Genomic DNA, 22012 nt, shown 5'->3' with positions numbered 1-22012 from the left:
GAGTTAATACAACAGGGAAAAAAAAGTAATGATTCATTACTTAAACTGCATTTGCATGTGAAATCCTTTCAAATTTATCCAAGGTTGCTGAGTCAACAGGGCAAATGAGAATTTTGTTACCTCATTATTTCTATGACATAAATGTGTCATATAAAACTGGGTCTCATCAGATGACACTTGTAATTCCAGCTATGCTGCCTGAAAGGGTTAAACACCTCTACTTACCCAGTATACAAGCTCTGTTTTTCTAAAAAAACTTTCAGAAAATAGTGAGTTTAACCCAACGGAAGGGATGGGTGGACACTTTGGGCAGTACTGATTTGAGCTCCACATGAAGACTCACGGCAGCATGACAAACAGGTATGATCTCCCCACTGCGCAGACAGGACGGGCACGCATCCAAGACCAGGGGCTTTTCTTAAAACTCCCAAGACTGCATTCTCCTTAAGCAGAACCAAACCTCGGGAGCTGTCCCTGCAGGAGCGTGGCCGCAGTTTGGCAGGGGCTGGGGCAGGGCCGTGCCGAGGAGGGCGGCGGGAGGCGCGGGCATGGCAGGATGCTGCGGCTCTGCCATGCCTTGGCAGGGCTGCGTGGGGAGAGCGCGCACAGCACCTGCCCGCATGCTGGCTGGCTCCAGCCACCGCCATTAGCTATTCATTCCACAAGCATCAAAGTCAGCCGTAAAATGATAAATTAAATTTAAATAAATTTTATAAAAGGAAGAAACGAATCACAGCGCGGCAGAGCGGTGAAGGAAAAGGGATTGTATCGTGCAAAAGTTTAAAATACTTTAACTTCAGTGCAGCCCCTGCAGATGCAGAGAAACAGTTTGTGTGCAAAAAAGCACGTTTAACTGTGCAGAGAAGATATCCATATACGCACAAAGCTTCCAGTACTAAAGAGGATGAAAAGGGGAGGAAATAGAAGCTGAAGGTTTACTGTATAGTGAGGACAAAATGCTCAAAGGCCACTGCATTTGGAACATGTTGAAGTCAGTGTGATTCTCAATATCCATAATGAAGAAGAGAGGGGGTTTTTGGGTTTGTTGTTTTTTAGGGGTTTTTTTGTTTTTTTTTTTTTTTTTTTTTGCTTGCCTCAGTCATAGTACTAATTATTTAGTGGTCTTTCAAACCTTTTGTAATCTCAACTTGAGAAAGCACTGAAAGATATTAATTCTTAGCCATGTGTCTCATAAATGAAGGCCATTCTGCTATACTTAATGACAAGGCTGAGGCAGCAAGATGTCATTTGCTTTTTTCTCGGTTTTTAAATTGCTTTCTAAATGAACTACAGCTGTGAGGGCCAGGTGCTGTGATCCCTTTAGAAAGATCAGGAAATGATGAAATCCAAAATTTCAAAGTGTGATGGATGTCAGCTCCCGATTTGGTGTGTGTGTGAGGTCACCCCCATGCACCTGGTGCTATCTCCACAGCAGAATCACTTTATTGTGGGGAAAAAAAAAAAAAAGATGCACATGTCGAGTGCAAGAGTAACAATATGAGATGCAGTTTATAATTATCCCTTTGTTTTCTCCTCATCGAGTTGGAAATGACGGATATACAGTGTGTGTGTTTCTTGTTCTAGGTGCTGCAGAGTATATTAAAACAAGTTTTGAGTAAAATAGCCAACATGGCTGGATGGTGAGATGAGCAGCCACCACATGGGAAATGCTATATTAGAAAAATAGGAGCTCACTGACTAGCTTTACTCAATTAGAAATTGTAGCTGCAAGGTCAAGAACTCTATTAGCTAAATTTTATTTTATAGAATATGGGCTTAGGAGGTGACTGAGGTGCACTATAGAAAACAATGCTTTTGTTGCAGCTACTCCAGGCTTTTTATCTGACTTTGCAATAATTCAAGAATATTGGTTGAAACCTTTTAAAGTACACTGTTGAAATGCTATTACTGTCTTAATTGAAGAGAAAGCTTAATCTTAGAAAATCAGCCCCAGCTACAGGGATGTTTTGTCAGGAAAGTGCACACAAAACATGGACACCAAAAGCCAGAGTCCTGCTCTCTGATACCCTCATTTGACGTGTCGCTGTGTTGCAGCAGCCACTGCAGATTCTGGGGTATTTGCAGACACTGCCAAGTCCTTTCCCCATTGTCCTTCTTTTTGTGCATTGGCCAAATTTCTCCTCTGAACCAGCACAAAGATTTATTCACACTGGCAATGCACCAAAATGATCCAGTCCACAATGCACGAGATGTGTCAAATTCAGCCTCTGAACTGTGCAACTCCAGCACAAATTAAACCACTCAGAGGCTGTATTCTCTATTCTGTAATGACATGACATCCTCTCCTCAGTTTCAGTAGCAGAGAATTAAAAAATAAAATAGCTGTATCCCAAGTTTTCCAGGAATGGGGATGCTTTTGTTGGAGATTAATCCTTCCAAAAATGCACTTATACATTAGACACATCTTGTTGCTGGACTCTATTAGAAGCTCATCCACTATTCTCAAAACTGCTGCATTGTCAAGCTGGATAAGAGATTTTTCAGGAGCAGGATTTTGACTTCCAGATGCATTGTCATTCTTAGGTAAAGCACAGTCAAAGCAACATGCAGTAATGTGAAGGAAAAATTAAATTACTGAGTGTAAATGAAGACTTCAAAGCAAGGTCACCAGATCTTTGAAATGAATGATGAGGATATTTTCTTCACAAATTGCTGTATTTATTACCTGTGGTGAAAATCCTTGGTTTGTTAGGAACTTTTCTATGTTGATTACAGTAACATCACAGCATGTCAAAAATTGTCTGCAAAACTCTAACTCAGTTAAACAGTTTTAGGATTTTTCTAATAGGCCTAAATGAAGTTCATGTAGTTACTTCTTTTCTGCCATTTTTTAAACATCTATATTAGAAATCAAATTTGTACTTGTTGAGAAAGCCAAAAACTATCTTTTTGCCTGACCCCACCAGTTTTTATGGTACCAAATCAAGTTATTGTCAAAAGAATTTCACATCACTTATTTTGCATCAAAGATTTCAAAGAATCTATTGCCTTGAACAAAGAAGTACAAGGAGGTCTTCAGACTGAAGGACAGACTAGGGATTGTTCCTAAGTAAGAACCAGTGAGTTATGGTACAAATATCTGAATTCCTGATATGGAGGTTATAAATTTATGGTTTTTTAATTTAAAAAGTTTTAGACTCAGACTAGCTTCAAGACCTTCATATTTTCAAAGGGATCATTTGGCCTTTGAGATGGTGACAGGCCTCTGATGCCTGCTCAGTTTGGGATGAAATTTTCTTTAATAATTTTGTTGGTGTTGGGATCAGATATACAAAGAATACATGAGGTTGTGTGTCAGAGCAGTTCAACTATGCCCACTGAGCTGATGTTTTCAGGCATTTGATTCCAGGAAAAGGGATCATTACTTTGATTCAAAGAAGAAGACACCACTGTCTCATTTCATAGCAAAGCACACTTTTAAAAGACATTAATGCTATGTATAGGAATGCCTGAACAAGGTGTGAGTTGATTTAAGAATGCTCCTAAATAAATAAGAAAAATATTAAAAATTTCAAGCATATATCCCCTAAAATTTTCACAGTACATTTTGTGAAGAGCACCCTGAGACCATGAGCTGTAACTCCTTGCTAGTGCAGAGGGCATTATTAAGTGTTGGCAGATTCTGGGCTGCTACCCACTAGATTCTGGTCTTTATAAAGTGTTTTGAAAGGAAAGACAAAGACAAGCAGAAACAGACACTAAACAAAACCCCCAGATTGAGATGCTTCTGGGTTATGGGGCTGTCAGTGTTACAAAACTCACTGCTCTAAAGATCGGTTTTGGAAATGCCTTTTTATCTGTATCAAAGTCTATATCAAAACTCCAGATTGAGATTTAATGTGTCAGAAATCTAGATCCAAAGTCTGTGGTTTGAACCTATTTCTGGTTTTCTGTTGCTTCAGTTTCCAGGAGACGTTGGGAGAAAATAAACTCAGAGATACCTTGTGTAATGATAAATTAATTAACATTTTTAGAAAGTAAGGAGAAACTAGAACTGCACCACCCTTCAGTCTGATCAGAGCAAATCAGTTGTTAACCCCTGGGGAATGACTAATTTTTCTGACACAGCTGCAACGAAGCAGCTTTATCCATCCTCTTGCTTCTATTATTTAATAGCTTTATTGTAGTTGAAATGAAGGAATTTTTAATGGTAAAAATTTCTTTAAAATTCCCTGTATTAAAGAATTTGAGCTATTTAATTTTCATTTTTAAAGTATTTTTGTCATATTCCATTGTAATACAGCTTGATTACAGTAGAGAAGGATCTTTTGTAGACAGGTTTGAATATATGGTTCCACAGATCAGCTATTTGTTAATTTTATGCAGGCTGTCTCCAGTTTCTGCATCTCACAGTTTGGGCACAACAGGAGGTGACACTGTTAACTGTTACTCTTTTCACTTACTTTTTTTCCCCTAACTGAACATAAACATATCATTACACAGTTACACTACACTATATTTAGAGTTGATTTTTAACTATCTATTAGATAAAAAGATTTGAGCTCAGCTAAAATACCTGAAATGAACCAGGGAGGTCTAGCAGAAAGACACTACCCACAGGAATTCTGGTGCAAGTAAGGTATTTCAGTCAATCCATCTATTTCATTTTGCTCCTGAGACTTCTCTGATGCGACTGGACAAACTGGTGCTGGGTCACTGCTGAGGGCTCCCTACATGGCAAAGAAACTTAGCCATCAAGAGTCTTAGCAACTCAAGTTCCTGAGTCCTTTTTTCTCCCCGACGGGAGAAAATGAACCAGGTATAACCTGTAAAATCTGTGAATGCTTTCTAAGTCTGACTTGGCACCCTGGGAGCATCAGAAGGGCAGCTGGGTTTGCTTCTTCTTTTCAGTATCCGGCTCCTTGCAGAGAAAATACATGTCTCAGACCAGCAGGGAAGCTTTAGATATTCCAGCAGATCGCCCAGCTGGGATATTCATGGGATGAGACTCAAGTCCATGCTTTGGAGTACACTGGTTCCACTGCATAATGCAAAATGGTTGCCTAGAGTCCTGCAAATGTGTCTAAATATAATCATTAAAATTTTGGTGAGATTGAGTTATTGCTACTTTAACCCTGACTTGCCAGATATCGTGTCCCACAGAACAGGGTGCTCTGAACACCGAGATTTCCTCGCAGCATCACTATGGGCTGGTACGATAAAAAGAGGAATAAGGAAGATGTGTTCATCCGCCCCTCATTTGACAAATCAGTTAAAGAATTAACCTTGAAAGCAAATTTTTTCTCACATTTCATTTGACCATGATCTGAAACACAGATTCAAATTGTCAGCCATCAGCATCTGAGCTGCATGTTTATGAACCAGACTGACCATTCTTCACATGAATCTCAACCTCTGTGTCCTGAAGGAATTTCTTTGCTTTTTAAAATTATTGTATACACTTAAGTTGACCCCTGAACCAATGTACCATGTACCAATTCAGTGCTGTAACTTCTGGTATAAAGATCTGTTCTGTTTGTTTTATTTATTTATGCTTTTCATGAGAAAAGGACGTATCTTGGTAAGTCACCTAGCTCTGAATGGCTGTAAGTGTGGAAATACAATCTATGTGTTCAAACACCTCTCTATGCTTTTCCACATTTGGATGGAATATTTACAATAAGAAATGTGCATACACCACTTAAAAATGTAGCATTTGCCAGCTCCCATATCTCTGTGAATATGGTACCTTTGTACTTCTGTATTCTGAATGACAAGTATTACACTCATTATCATTGTATGATAGCTGATAAGTGACTGGTTATTCAATGACTTATCCTTGACTGCAATTCTCTGTTTATCCCTAGGGAAAGGAAAACAACTTTTTAATAGCCTTAGCAAATTTATTTTCTTGGTGTCTTGTTTTTTAGAGTGCATAGGTTTTCTACATAAAACCTGAAAGCTATAAATAACTAAATGGATGAAAGTAATCTCCAAAGTAATTGCATTAATTCAAATGAGGTCAGTTGAAGCATTAATTGGACTCTGTGATGCTTCAGTGATATATCCGACTAGTTCAAAAGGCAAGTCAAACACCCAAAATTGAATATCTTTCTCTGGGAAAGAGAGACTAAATGGGCAAACACATATCCTGATGGTAACTCTTCTTCATATGTATCTGTGTTGTTATATACTGTTTTCTGCATATATGGTCTTAAATACAGCATGGAAAGGAAGTGCTACAAACACTGCCTGTTTTAGACATCTGTGCTCCACTCAGTCAAAGTATCTGATCCTTACACTGATCCTTAAACACCCTGAGCCAAAAAACCAAAAAAGAAATGCAGGCATTCTCTTCTTATGCACAGATAACTGGTGCCTATTTTTTTAAGAATGAGTTTAAGAGTTGTTCCACTTGTGGAATTGAACATCCAATTTCAAGTCATTACTTGCATTTTAATTTCAATGTTCAGTACTGCTCCACCAGTGTACAGACTTCTGTGAGTTGTGCTGTCCCCATTCTAACATGATAATTAATAAGATACAGCTTTGAACTGCATCTGTGTTATGGCATTGGTTTGTTTGTTTTTTCTTTAAGGCAGAACTCTTCCATTATTTGAGTCATGGGCTACAAATGAAGGATTATGTACAGGGGCAAGTCTTTGTACTGTGAGACAAGTTCTTGATGCAAAACCATCATCAAACCATGACTGATCTTTGTTGGAAAAGGATGGCTGGATGTATGGCTGGCTGTCTAGCTGGGTAAGAAATGAACTAACATATTACTGATTGTCTCATACGATACTGAACAAAAAATTGGTGCTCACAGGTCTTCTGGTCTTCTAGACCATTTTCTTCTTATTTCCTTCCATTGAATCAAAGCAATGGATAACTCTTGAAAGAAAGAAAAGAAATATTTGCACCAGATTTAGCTTTCTTCAAGGATGAGCATGCAAGTGAAGAGATACTGAACCATGAGGTGTGATTACACCCTGGTAAGGGCTCTTCACTGCCACCTGAGAGGAGACATGTTTGACCTATTTGATGTGTAAAATCTACACCAAAGAGCTAGTTGGTTCCCAATAGCAGTGAGGGTGTTAGACAGTGAAATGCAGATACAAACTTGAACCATCAGATTTTCAGTATAATAGTTGCAGGTCCAGTAGTAAATTCCAGCAGGCAGCGTAATATTTCTGATCAATGTTTTATTCAGTACTGGGGGAAACCCACAAACTTTTAAAATATTACTAATTGTACCTTGAATGTTGACATACCATGTTGAAGCAAACACATCCTCAGGGAACTTACATCTGATTTGTAGAACTCTTTTGCATGATCAGAAAGTTTGCTAAGAAAGATTAAAATGTTTCATTTTGGCACAGAAACATTGCTGAGCAGACTCTGGGAGGTGCATTGGCATAAAACCTGATATCCTGCAGGGCTGCATCATATTCCATTATGAACAGCGGTAGTAGGATCCATAGATGTAGAAATAATTGAGGTATGACTTGTGTTTCTGAGCCTGGATTTTTTTAAGCATCTCACATGTTTTGGAAGTTAGAAAGAACCTAGCAGAGGTGGAGAATATAAGATTTATCAGCTCAGGTCTCCAATAAACAAGTAATTTTAGTCATCCTGAATACCTTAGTATCAACAGGGGCTCCATTGTTTCTAATCAAAAATTTTGAAAGCACCACTTCTAGGAATTTTCAAGAATCTTTTACGCCTTTTGTGTGCTGAAGCAACTGTAAAAAACCCCACATGCATTTTGGTTTTGCTGTAGCAATTATTTGTCCTAAATCCACACCTTCCACAACACTGCTGTTATTGCTACCTCATGACGACATACTGAAGGTTCAGTGTATACCCGTGAAATACAATGTGAAATAACAAGCAGAATTCAGTATTAAGAAAATTATGAAATAAGCCATAACAGAGACACTGTGTTGCAGGACAAATGAAAATGTTATAGCAATGCATAGCTCATCATTCCACTATCTTCCTCTTAAACTACTACGCTACTATGGAGAAAAAAAACAAAAAACACACTAGCTAAAATAGTCCAATATACTATAGACATTAATGTAGTTGCCATGGTGTGTACACTGCTGAAACTTCATGTTCAGTGCTTGCCTTCTTTATAGTAGAGATTTTAAATGGAATTAGGTATGGAATAAAAAATAATCTATGATCAATTTAGCCACTCAGGCAGGGCTAGAAATCTCCTGTTTCAGGCTGCAGTGGGAGATAACTTGCCACAATATGGGCTAATTGGAACTCTGCAAAGTCTCTGCTTCAGTGACTCCTGGAAGACACAAAAGCTGTGTGCAAATTCAGAGGGGAGCACACAGTAGGCAAAAGGGAGGGAAGGAGAGCACAAAAAGGCATTCGCCAGCAGGAACAGACTGGAATTTAACAGGGGATTGTTTTCTTCCCACTGGTCAAAACAAACTCTTGCAATTTGTGTTAGGTGCTGTAAAACCCAGCTACTGTCTACTGTCTGTAGAGGAAGGAAGAAGAGCAGAACTCAGATGGAGGAGGACCAGCAGGCCCCAAATGCATTTAAGCTGACTGCAGAGTTCTGAAACAATGAAATATATATCAATACATGCACTCAAATCACTGTGTGCTGCTGTGGGACATGTCAAGACTGTTTTCATGGGTTTTTTCACCAAAGAAAAGCTCATATGAGACATTTGATGCCTAAACAAACATTCAGAAAACTGATCTGAAGTGCAGTATTTTATGAAACAAATAAGCAGACAGCTAAATCCAAAAGCCACGCTGCATTCTGCTGACCCTGAAGAAATGACAGAGTAGTCCTTCCCCAAAATGCAAGTTTTACTGCTTGCCTACTAGTGCTTTGCAGGACACAGCAGAGGCAGGAATGAGCTGAAAAGAAAGCAAACTTTAGGCAGAAACAGAATTATTCTAGGATGCAGCTGAGACTGGGATGTGGTTACGGTCTGTCCCAAACCCCAGCCTGAGAATACCGTGTAGGTATGTGCATATGTACCCTGTGTGTGAAATCTTCTAAACTGGCATGACGGCTCTCCCGTTTTTACAACACATCTAACATCTGCCCAGAGGTTGCAGCTGTAACTCTTTGCAGTAGCAAATGGCAGAACCAAACTCATGCCAGTGAAGATAATGGGTGCCTGAGCACAGGGAGAACTCAGAGTTGGGAACAGGAGAGAAAGACAGCATGACAATTTCTTGACATTTTTTACCCATTTTATATGGTACTTACTTCAAGTAGGTTCAGTTGCTACAAATATATAAGAAAATTTCTGATCTAAAAGCTGATTGTTGCCACAATGACAAAAACTAAAATGGTCTCAAAAGAAAAAAAGTGAGGGTTTGCCTTCTTAAAGATGGTTTGTTTCTTTTATGGAAATATAGGATAATAGTGCTTTTTATAGTACTCTTCTGCACTCTTCTGCAAGTTTTTAGTAGATCTGTAACTCTGATAATAACTTGTCAATTCAATGTGTATTGAGAAATATATATGTTACGACTTTATATATATATAAATATAAAAATATATTTTTGTATCTATAATAAAAATAGTATTTTTCATTTTCTACTCTTTTCTTCTTGACATGATTACATTAATTTCCAAATGGTTTAAATTTTTTTTAAATGATAAAAATTCAGAGGAATATACCAATTTAAAATCTGGAAGATGAAATTCATTTATCATTATAGAAAATAGCAATCGGCTCAACTGAACAAAAATAACTCAGGCAGTTAGCTCTCACCAGCTTGCACACTCTACTGATATATTCCATTTACTACTTTATATCCATCTGCCAAACCCACCTGGGTTTCAGATGGGACATATTCTAGCTCTGTTAATGATAAGCTTCACTCTATTCCCTATGTCATCCCCTCAACACTTTCTAAAAAAAAAGACAAAAATTATACAGTGCATATTGTGCCATGTGTATTGGTTTAAATGTTACATTAAGTGAAGAGCATATTAAGAAATATGCCAAGAGTGTTTCCTTCTTGTTATGACCCCCACAATGAGTCGGGCAGAAGTCATATAATCCACAGTTAAAAGCCAAAAATAGGGTTCTGGGTTAAGCAGAGTAATATTTGTTTTTAGGAGATACCTTTTACAATGAGATTATCTCTACGCACTAACAGAAATACTGCAAATGCTACTATTTCAGTGGCTCTGTTATAGGCATTTATAAGGCCTGTTGGAATTGGAAATAACAATTAACAGTTTGTCAGGCTCCTTTGTGGGGTTTTCAGGGAGCTTCATGCCTGCACAGAGGCCATACAGAGACAGTGACATCCTACAGTGTGAAGGATTATCTTTTCCTCATCTTTCTTAAAGGCCGTAGTGATCCAGGAGCCTATACCCAAACAGGTGACATTACTGCACACTCCAGAGAGGTATCCTGATGAGCAGAGCACACAATCAGTTATTTGTCAGGGGTTAGGTAGGTGAGAAATGCATCCTTACTACTCTGGGGAAAAAAATCTATGTAGTCTTCCTCCTCTCTGTGGCATGTTGCATCTGCAGTCTTCTTGCAGGAAATAGAACCTGATGAGCTATTGATATGCCAGTCACAATCTACAGCAGAATGAAGATAACCAGCTGGTGGCACTACCTTAAGGACACAGGCAAATTGGCAAGGAACTAAGTAGCTCCTTGGTCATTGTTACAGAAATATAGACAGTAAGGCATTGCTCTGTTTAAAAGAAAGCCTGCTCAGTGTGATGAGAGGACCTTCTGGCATTTCTGAGCACTTCAACACGAGGGCTGGGCACAGGAAACCCATGTCCCCTAAACACCCCAGGAGATAGTGAATCACTCTAATCACAGCAGGGTGATACAATTAATGTTTTAACTGAGTTATTCCCACTGTGTGTTTTCATATATTAGTGAACATTATGGGCGACCTTTTTTCAAGAAATAAGATTTCACAAAGCCTTCTTGATGCAACTTTCACAAGTTTGTCCCCTTCAGGCAAAGGTGGCTTTTTGTCAGGCTTCAGTAACTGAAGGTTCTCATCAGCTTAAGCCCAGTAGTTTACTATACCTAACAGTCAGACCTCCTTCATAAATTCAAGGACTGAAATGGCATTATTTTTAGACATTTCAAGTAATTGACTTTTAGCCTTTTTACTTTGCATTCTGACATGAGTACTGAGTAGTTCTAGAAATAATTTCTGTGTTTAATTAAGAGGGAAAGAAGGCAATAGCATTTTTACTAGATCCCCAAATCAGCCTCAGTGCACAGAAGACATGTCTATCAGCTGAAAATGAGTAGCATTATTAACTGCAAACTTCTCTGTCAGAGCTAATTTTCCAGTCTTCCTGGAGAAGATCAGTTGTGTATGCATCCCTCTCCAAGCACCTGCACAGGATGTGGGCACACTCAAGGACAGGAAGGCTTTCTGTTCCCCTAATATGCAGGTGTGCACAATGTCAAGCATCAGCTCTACTTTTTCAGGATCATTTCATAATGCATACACAGTGCAGTTTTTCTGGATGTTAGCAGTCTGAAACTGTTTTCTCACTGACAGAGATGGGGAAATGCAAAAGCACATGGACAGCTCTGGTGGACAATTTCTCTACAGATCTTTCAAGGCAGGGATTATTTGTGATCTTGCTGCATTCTCCAAACCTCAGACACAAAGTGTCCTGAAAAGAAAGGAGGCTTAGGTGAGAAAACTTCATGTTGCATTTAAGTGTGGCTGAGGAAGAAATTATTTTTATTTAATTAATAGAAACATGACACGAATAATGAGAAAAAAGACAGCAGTTGATGGCTTACCATTTTCCAGGTCGTTGCTTATTTTGGTACTTCATAGGATAATTGTGGACTTCCCTCCCTGAACAAAATGAAGTGAGTTTCAGAGAGAGGTAAGATCAAGTTAATACTCAAATAAATAGAGGGAAGTGAAACAGTGAAAAATATGAGGCAGAGAAGTAAAGCACATTTAAAGTCATATGCAATTAGTAATTATAAAATACAATAAAACAGAAGTAAGGATTGTACCTTATAACATTTATGTGGTTGTATCTAATTACTTCTAATCTTGAAACTAGTGTTTGAGTCCACGTCTTTCTTCAATTGTGCAAAAATGAAATTTCATCCTTTCCAATGGCTCATATCCAATCTTCTACATGTGAGGACACTTAAGTAAATATAGCTGTACATTATAAAATAATGCATTTAGAAGTGAAATATAATGCTATTTAGACATTCATTTATTGCTATATTTATGATGTTTCTGTATTTGTTTACCTATATCTTAATTATGTAAGTCAGGGGTGGTCTAATCCTAGCAACAACGAGGGCCAGATGGAGATTTTTTGCCCTCCAACTGAGCATGTGACATTCCTCCCCTCACAGCTGCAGCCTGACACAGGCGTTTGGCTGGTGCTGCTGCTGCTGCCAGAGAAAGGAGATATTTTAGAGGAGGTGAGGCAGAGTGTCCACACTCCCTCCCACAGGTGACATTGGCAGTTTTGCTCCATGTGTTGAGTGTGTTGTGAGCAGGAGATGGCTGTCAGCTGTTTGCACTGCTTTTGATGCATGAATTGCTACCTTTCCTCCTTTCCAGGGCAAATACTCTGCATTGGAAGGGGTTGATCCATGATATAACCAAGACAATAAGACCAGAAGTCTTTCCTAAAAATACTGCATTAGAAGACTATGAGCTGAGTGTATAGCACTGAGAGCTACACTGAAACTGAGAAAGCTCTCTTAAAACAGAACAAAACAAACCAAAACAATATAAATACCACTTTTCTTGAGGAAATCAGTTTTTTTCCAATGAGGTATGACACAGAAAAGTTGTGATATGCTACCGATTTTTTAATATAGGAATTTTCAACTCAGAACCCCAGGTTCATTCAGATTTTAGTACTACATTAAGAAGGAGGAATTTTTCTACCTGTGTCAAAAAGAGGAAATACTCTGAAGTTTTTGTTTCTTTTCCTGCTTCAGCAAAACTGCTTTGTACTGACAATGTGGGGGAAAGAGTGAACACCAGTTGTCGGAGATGCTTTAGGGCTTTAAATCCCGACTTGAAGAAAAGTCTGCTTCAGATCTATCATTTATATATTTTGATATATATTTATGGAATAGCTCAATCTCTCCAGTTGTAAAGCTTGAACAGGGATGAGAATAAAACCAGATGAAGGCTTCCAGATATAACTCCCTCCAAAACACTTTGAAAATACCTGCCAAAAATGTGAAACAATCCATTCTGAAGTCCTGAGAAGGTTCTTCAGCACCATTTCCTTTCCCTGAGAGGGGACTCACCTCTGGCATAGATTATTTACTACTAGAAAAAGGTAGAATTTTATCAGAGGGAAGGGAATCATCCCAATTTTACCTTTGGTTTGGCAGTGAAGCTGTAACAATCATAAATCACTCCCAGCTGTCCCTGGGATCTCCCCTTAAGCACATCACTGTAGGGAAGGCAACAGGTTCTGCAGCAATCAATCCCTTTTATATCTCTCCACAGACACACAGGCATCATACTGGAGCTCAGACTGTGTTGCTGGCTAAAAAAGATAATTGGTAAATCAAATACTAAATGAAATCACTCAAATTATATCCACTGCCCTCACTTTTGCTGAAATCCTTCGTTAATTTCCTAATCCATGCATGTATATAACTGAGAAGCTTCTTAATCTTCCTAACCCCTTTCCACCTCCAATATTCACTCCTGTGGGTACCATCACTCTTCTTGCATGACCCATATATTGTATCTCCATATTTCTTTTTCATCTGTGGTCCTCTAGATGATCTTTGTTGGGTTTAGCCTTTGTTCAGAGTGTGTTTACCTCAGGCGTTGAACATGCTCATTTCCAGGGTTGTTATTTCCTTGCTCTGTGACTGCTTTTTCTGATTCCTACCCTATGGTACTTTCTGGGCTGAATGGATCTCTGGCTGTCAGTGATCAAAGCTGTCAGTTGCTGTTTATTTCCTCACCTCTTCAATTTGGCTCCTGGGAGGATGTTTCAACAGACGTTTTAGAAAGACAGAAAAAACCAATATCCTATTAAACTAATGACCCTTGGCTATGCTGTCTACAAATGAATGCAGGCACAGACAATTGCCCAGTTTTCTACTGAGGGTCTGTGCACAACAGTCTTATGTGTGTTTTCTAGCTATAAAATGTATGTGTGTATAACTTCTGGAAAAAAAAAGTATCATTTCCATTTAACAGTAATTATTCCAGTGTAACTATGGCACTCCACTAATTGCTTTCTGGTTATTAAGAATATTAATAAAGTTCATGTTCAGATTTTCTGGTAGAGAGCACTGCTGGCTCTTCTGTTTATTTTTTTCTGAGGGCTTCTGTAAAGAACATCTGAAGCCTTTTTATAACAGTTGCTTTTTCACAAAATCAAAAGTCTGGAATAAATTTGTTGTGACTAGCTATTAGAAAAAAAGATTTTCTATTGAGAGTAGCAATGGCTTCTCTCTTTAGATAAACATAACTATAATGTGTCATAGATTGAAGTGTATCTTCATGTCCTACGACCATGGTGCTAATCACAAATATTCCTGGTGTTTATACCAATAAATGTTTTTCTACTACCAGCCTGCTATTGAATTCCTTATATTTAATAGACTTAAGCACAATTTCTAGGAGGAAATCTTTGATGTTTTTATCCTAATTTATTGGTTGAGGGGTAGTGGAGACCGTGACTGAGAAGAAAATAGAAGTGGAGAGAGCTTGTATGCGGACATTGGAAACAGAAAGTTTAAGCGCTTTGTTTCTGAACAGAATTGATGAACAGGGATACATGAAGAGCTGCTCAGGATGAGGTTTGAGTGTGAACAGAAGGAGAGGGGTCTGAAGCAAAGAGGTGGTCTTTGCAAAAGAAGAGCTCTTGAAGGTGTGTTTGAATTAGGAGGTGAGGTGAGGTGAGGTGAGGTGAGGTGAGGTGAGGTGAGGTGAGGTGAGGTGAGGTGAGGTGAGGTGAGGTGAGGTGAGGTGAGGTGAGGTGAAGGAAGAAAGAGGATCCATAATGATTTGTTGGACTCTACAGTAGTATGAAGGTGGCAGCACTCGGACTCTAGAGAGAGAAAAAAGTAACACAGGAAGAATAAAAAGTTTAAGAGCAGAAACATAAGAAATGCAATAATGGAAGTCCAGAAAAGTTAAGATTTAATGAAAGAGAATCATCAGTTAATAGAAAAGTATGGGCTGACACTGGGTCAAGGGCAGGCTGAGAACAAAACACTACAGTGTAATTTTTGATAAAAAGTCAACAGCGCAATAAACTTTTTTTAGACCAGATGTCGTGGAATGCAAGAAGTAAAGGGAGGAAAAAAGGAGAAAGGAACCTAGAAACAAAAGAAAATGTTGTGAGAACAAATCTTCACAACTAACATTAAGAATATATTCTGCAATTTTAAAAATAGAATAAGGTAGCAATAATAGCATTTGGAGAAGCAAGGAAGTTCACTCTACAGTTTTTAAAAATTTATTAAGCAAGAAGAAACTGAAATTTTTTTATTGTGAAGTGGAAAAAGTACAAGGTAGAGAGATAGAAACTATCATTAAGTAGTGAAGAATAAGAGTAGATGTGCTGGAAAATATAACCATGTTAATAAGCTTGATAATTCTGAAAAATGTGATCGTGCAGAGACACAGGAATGCAAATGTGAGAAATCAAGGTAGAAAAGGTTGAGAGAGAAAAACAAATGTGTCTATCTGTGACTGAAAAAAAACATAGGGACTGTGATTGAGGAGAAAAGGAAAGGAAATCATGCTGAAATCATACAGTGCTTGTAGATTTTGCAAATCACCCAGCAATCCCTGGGGAAGTCAGGGAAGCTTTCTTGGGAGAGCTCATTCCTAGTTGCTCTATGTGTGTAACACACACAACACAGAAACTAAGCAAAACACTCTGAACTATAAAATCTCTTAGGAACATGAAGAAAACAGCAGGCTGATGAAATCTATCAAGAGCTTGTGAAGGTGATCTGACTAACATTATGCTTGTTTGGATAAATGTGCTATTAAAATACATATTAAAGTATAAAACACAGGCCATTATTCACTGTTTCCAAGGCACTGCTCATATGGAAAAGCAAATGAGAAATCATGAGAATGGTTTTAGCATTATTGTTGATTCATGCCAAATTAGGTTTCCAATCTGTACATAGAGCTATTATTATTAAAACAAATCATTTATCCTCTTGAGAACAGTATTGCTTTAACTTCAAATTATGTTCTTTCCCTACCACTGTTGTGCACCTTTCTTTTAACATGGTTTCTTTTGGCACAGTTTCTTGTTTGTTGAGCAGTAGATTGATATGCTTGCAGGGAATGGAAGAAAGATGTGCTGCTGTACAGTATTAGCATCCACCCTGTAGTATTTTGAACACGCTGGAAATACCAGCTAATGATAAAAGGCTGTGATTAAAACTTTCAGGGCTGCAGGGGTGAGGAGGAAAAAAAAAACAACCTTCCTTCAAATCAGAACAGAAAATTACAAGGGAGGATTATGGTTGAAGATCCTGTACCTCTGTCTGTGTGCATTGTATATGAGGTAATATTTAAAATGTTAGTAGCATTTGGCCTAAGCATTTGCCAACCAAAGATGCTTCTGAGACTTTCTGCAGATGGTTACCATTTCAACAGGGGAATATTTTATATGATAGCCTTGTGTTACTCACACAAAGGACATTCATTATGCAGCAGAGATAAATAAAGAGCCTCAGATAAGGAACATACCAAATTCATATCCTGTGCTACCTCAGAAATCTGATAGAAGATTGAATTTGTTTCCATGATGCAAATCATGGTTACAAAAAAGCTTTTACCTCTTTGTAAACAGAGTTAGGGCGCTGGTACATGAGAAAAGTTACAGCAAAGCAAACTGTGGTATTATTTCAAAGCCATTGTCTTCCATGCTTTTTGTTTCAGTGAGTGTTATGGTGAAAAATATTGCAGCAGAGCAAAGGTAAAAGAGATTATCCAGTTTTACTGAAGGGTAGGGGTAAGGACTCTTGTACACAGGTAGTTCCCACCTGTGATTAGATGGATTAGATTAGATGGATTTTATGAGCTTCTTCTCAGGAACACAGTTGTTTGCCCATATCATTAGACTTGTCTTCTGCTAAGTGTCAACATTATAGCTGCATTTTCTTTTTATGTTGAAAATAAAAAAGAATCCAAAAGGGAATAAAATTGTAAGACCCTTTAGATTACATAGTTCTGATCAGTCATTTAAGCAATAAAACTACAGAAGATGGGCTCATTAAGATCTCAGACTACATGGCTCTTCTCTTACCAAAGACACTCCTAATTAGCAAAATGTTTCTTCTGAAATGGCCTGCTGGGCTGCAGAAGTGAATTAATCCACAGAGCCTTTCTGAAATCATCAGGGCAGTGTTTGCTTGTTTGATGTGGGTCTTGCTGACACAAAGGTCCAGTGAAGCACACACTTCACCTGGGACTCACCCCTCTGCTCCTCCGCGGAGATACGCGGCGTGCACATGAGTCACGGTCAGTCTGTAATTTGAGATTCTTTCTGCAAACTTATTGCAAATCAAGTTTGTCTAAGAATTCCTACAGTACAGATTTAATATCTCCAAATCCCAGGGAAGAAGGTTTGTTTTGAGATACAATGCAGCACTGATAATAGTGATTTAGAGCAATATAAAGATTTCCAAGCTAGATCAGACTAGTGGGAGTGCTCACTCTGTCACTGCTCTCCACAGTCCTGTATCCAGAGGAGAGCACAAGTCCCACAGTGGGCAGCAAGTCATCCACACACTTATGAAACTCTTTTTTCTTCATTCATAAGAGTTGAAAGTTGGCTTAAATTCCTGAACATGAGGTTTACATTCCTTTTCATCATCTATTTTTAGCATTTACATTATAACTCTGTGTATTCTCAGTATTCATATAAATGTCCAGTTCCCCTCTGACTTTTGCTAAAATCCTGGCCTTAGTATTATCTGTTGTCAGTGATTTGTGAAGTTTAATTGCATATTGTCTGTTTTTCTTCATTTTATATATTTTAAATTGGCTGCCTTCAAATTTAATCAAGTGTGCTAATCTGCTACTGTATTATTTTAGGGGTGCTTATTCTTTATCAAATTCTTCACTGTCCTCCTAGATTTGAATAAAACCTAAATAAATTCATGCTATACAAGCATTACTGTCTTGCTGCTTGACTCCTTTCTGGTAAATAAAGAGGTTGCCCTGGGGTGACTTTATGATGCTTGTATCCCTGATGGTCTGTCTTGTTTTTGCTAGATATTAAGTTCTGCACCTTTAAGACAGGTTCTGAGAGTGAAGTGAGAGGAAGAAGAAGCACAGAGTTTGTTCTCAGAAACTGCACTCGCTCCTCCACATTCCTGCTGCTGGACTGGGTTGTCTGCAGATGGACAGGCAGCAGGAAGAGCTCTCTTTGGCTTTTAGTTAGTTTTTAGCTAGCTGAGGCAGAGAAGGTCCCTGGACTGCAGTTTTTTTCTTTTACTCAGAACTGTTTGAAACTGCACTGGGCTAAAAACCCAGAAAAGCACTGGGAACTTTCACCTGTGTCCCACCCAGGCCTGGGCTGGGCTGAAGGGATGATAACAGACTGGGTGAGCAGAGCTGTAACCCATGAAAGGGACTTTCTAAATTGGTCATCTCTTCAGAGCAGCAAGAGGTTTTATTGTTTAATATTGTCCTTTTTATTTTTTCTTTTTTCTTTTTTTTTTTTTTTTTTTTTTTTGCTAGTGAATATTTTGCCTGTTAAATAAACAGATTTTCCACTTTTCTCCAAAGAAATCTTTTCCCGAACTAGTTAGGGGAGGAGCCACTTGAATTTGCTTTCTAGAAAAACCCCTTTGGAGGTTTTCTCCCAAATTTGCCCTAAACCAAAACAAATACATAGATACATTAAATTATCTCTGCATGTCTGATGTAGCTTTAATAATTTCTGTTACTAATGTTTTTATTATGCCTCTCCTTTCTGACTCTGCTAGTTTTGAGAATGTAACAATACTATGCATCCTTTCCCCTATTGTTTGTAACTAAATTGAATCCAATGAATTCCTAGAAACAGGAGTGAACAGATTTCCTTGACAAACATAGATTTGTCTCAGAGATGGCCTTTCCTCAGAACAAGGCAATTAACTGGTAGCTCACCCATGTTTTGGGCTGTGAGTGTAAAAGCACTGATGTATGCCTCATAAACACACATGAATATAGCAGCCCTGGTGTGCACTCATGTGGCTGCCTAGCAGTTGGAAATTTCTGTAGAACTATCACAAATAGTTTTCCCCAGTCCTCGAGGGAAGAGGTGCTTTTCTTCTACTTATTTTGGAAAGTGGCCCTGTGTCTCTATTTTGAGAAAATGCATCCCAAAGCCTCAGTCCGATGCCTGAGATAAGCACACTCCACCATCAAAATCTTTTTAAACAAGAAAATTGTAAATATCAGTCTTTTAAAGTTTTTGTGTTCTGGGGTGTTTTTTTGTTTTTTGTTTTTTGTTTTTTGTTTTTTGTTTTTTTTTGGTTGATTTTGTTTGTTTGGTTGGTTTTGTTTGGTTTGGTTTTGGTTTATATTATTATTTCCTCTGAGATTTCCTTCTATATTTCTCCTTTGAGCAAGCTTACTGTGAGTTCCAGTCTCTGATGCACAGTTACAGGAACCACCTCTGCACCCATTAGCAGAGTGGAGGGCTGCTATATGAATTTTGTGTGGTACATTTACATGGAATCATAAATTCCCTCATGATAATAATAATAAATTAAATCTATGTGACACTAGAAAAATAATCTGAGTTGAGTTCCATTATTATTATTTTGAAAATTTTTGATGTTTTCTATTCTTTGCAAAAAGAATGCCTCTTCAGTATATTTCCAGCACTTTAAAAATCATTATCCTTTCAGAAAATTCTCAAATAAATGGAAAATAAAGCATGGTTTTGCTCTTTATTGTTATACTTGTTTGAAAGTTACTAATTTTTTTATTTTTTAAAAAAGCTTATAAAGAATGACAGGAAAACCAGGGACGAATTGAAAAGGTATCTTTGATCTAAAAAACCAATTTTTCTTCTTTAGTTTAAAATGCTTACACAAAACCTGTATTAATTTTTAATTATTAACATGAGAGAGAAATGTAATAATATGTTTTTCTAATGCTTTGTTATCCTTATGTCTTCAACTCCAGCTCAAAAATGCAATTAATTCTGCAACTTACACTCTGTGGCGGATGTCATTCAAGCTGCGACAGCTTATTTTGGGTAGTTAAAAGGATAAAATCAAGTAGTCATTCTACTAATCCCTTTACAAGGAAACAGCTTTACGCATAAAAACTGGAACTTATGTGGTCATTAGCAGATGCTACATCAAGCAACCAAAAAATACACACATTTAAATTCTTAAGCACAATCTATGAACACTACACAGATGGTTTCCAAGAAACTGTACCTAAATTGATTACGATAAAAATGATCTGCTGCAATTGTTTCTGTCAAAAGGGAGAACAGAATTTGTCCCAATGTGTCGCTCTGCCCACTCATGCAGAGAACCCAGCTGCTGAGACAGATGTTGCTCTAAGCACTTTATTTTAGGGTCATTAAAATGGTTACAGGGGTTAGTCATTCATTGTTTTATAAATTGTGCTTACTAGCTGGCTCCATAGATGCTGGAAAACTTCTTTGTGGTTGATCAAAAAGTTATATGTCATATCATGTTTACTGTATGCTGGCAGTAAAAATGGGTGAAGCACTTGTGCAGGACATAAAGAGAGAAAAAACAATTACTTTTACTGTTTTTTTTAGAACAGCTTTTATTTACTCACATCTGACCTGGAACTAGTGTAGCCATCTGAACTGCAAAACCTGCCTCAAAGGCCTTCTAGCTTTCATTTTAGTTCCTTCCAATCATTAAAGAGCAAGATTTTTCAGTACAACTCACTCCTGTACAATCTTCCTTCTGTGATATTATGAGCAAGAAGTGTCAGACAAGCAAAGGTTCAAGATCAGTAGATTAGATCAGTGCAGAGCGGGTCCGTCTACCTCCCCGCTGTCTTTGCAAATGCTGCTCTTTGGCAGTTTGAGCATACTCAGGCTTTACTTAGAAATATTTGGCTAAATCTCTTCTCTGTTGGCAGGTTCTATGGTTTTCCATGGCTCATCTAATTCAGGATTGACTTAGCCATGTGCATGTGATGTATTGGTGCAGCAGCTAATGTGTCAATGAGAAACAGAACAGTAAAAAGATGAAGCTCAGTGAAAAACAGCAAGGTTGGCAGATCCAACTCCTTTTCAGATCATGCTGTAGCCTTTTATAGCCTCCAGTGCAAAATGTAGCCAACTTCCGCTCTTTTATTTCATCTTTGTCCCTGTGTACTTGTTACTATGTCGATGGTTCGATTCATCTTCCCTAATTGGTAATTGAACTCCGGCAGCCAAAGCCTAAATTCAAGGTGGTGTTCATGGACACACTCTAAATTATATTTTCCTACCTTTCCTGTGCACATTTAGGATAAAGTCATTCATCTGGAAAAAAAAAAGTGAAACTTTTTAGTGTCATTGTACCTGACTCCTTAAAACACAGATGCTTTGGCAGGTTGATTTGCTGTACTTCTGCAAGACATTAATTTCTCTCCCCTGGCTTTATTTAGATAATTATGACTTGCTCAAGTGTAAATCATCCCAAATAAATAACCTAGCATGTGTCTCACATTGAAAATACTAAAATTACAATTTTTAAATTAAAATCAATATATCCTCAAAAAATTCAAGAGCTGGAGGAATAAAGTTACCCTCTTCCCCCAAATCTATCAATTTCTGAGGTCAAATACCACCCCACCCTTCCCCCCTGCCCCATGCCCCCACCACTAGGTTAGGAGCCAGACAGAAGATTGTCTCAGAAAACAAAATCCCTGAAAATGCATGAGACTTTGGAAAGAAGGCACATTAGATGTATTTCAACATTCAGCTCGAACAAAATTACTGATACAAAAAGTAATTCAGTCAAGAGAGCCACATTTTTACCTGACTGTATGATAAGATATATAAATTCTCTCAGTTTCATATAATTTTGAATTGAATT

Source organism: Melospiza melodia, chromosome 3 (assembly GCF_035770615.1).
Source record: "Melospiza melodia melodia isolate bMelMel2 chromosome 3, bMelMel2.pri, whole genome shotgun sequence".
Taxonomy (NCBI): Eukaryota; Metazoa; Chordata; class Aves; order Passeriformes; family Passerellidae; genus Melospiza; species Melospiza melodia.
This window is presented reverse-complemented; position numbering follows the sequence as displayed.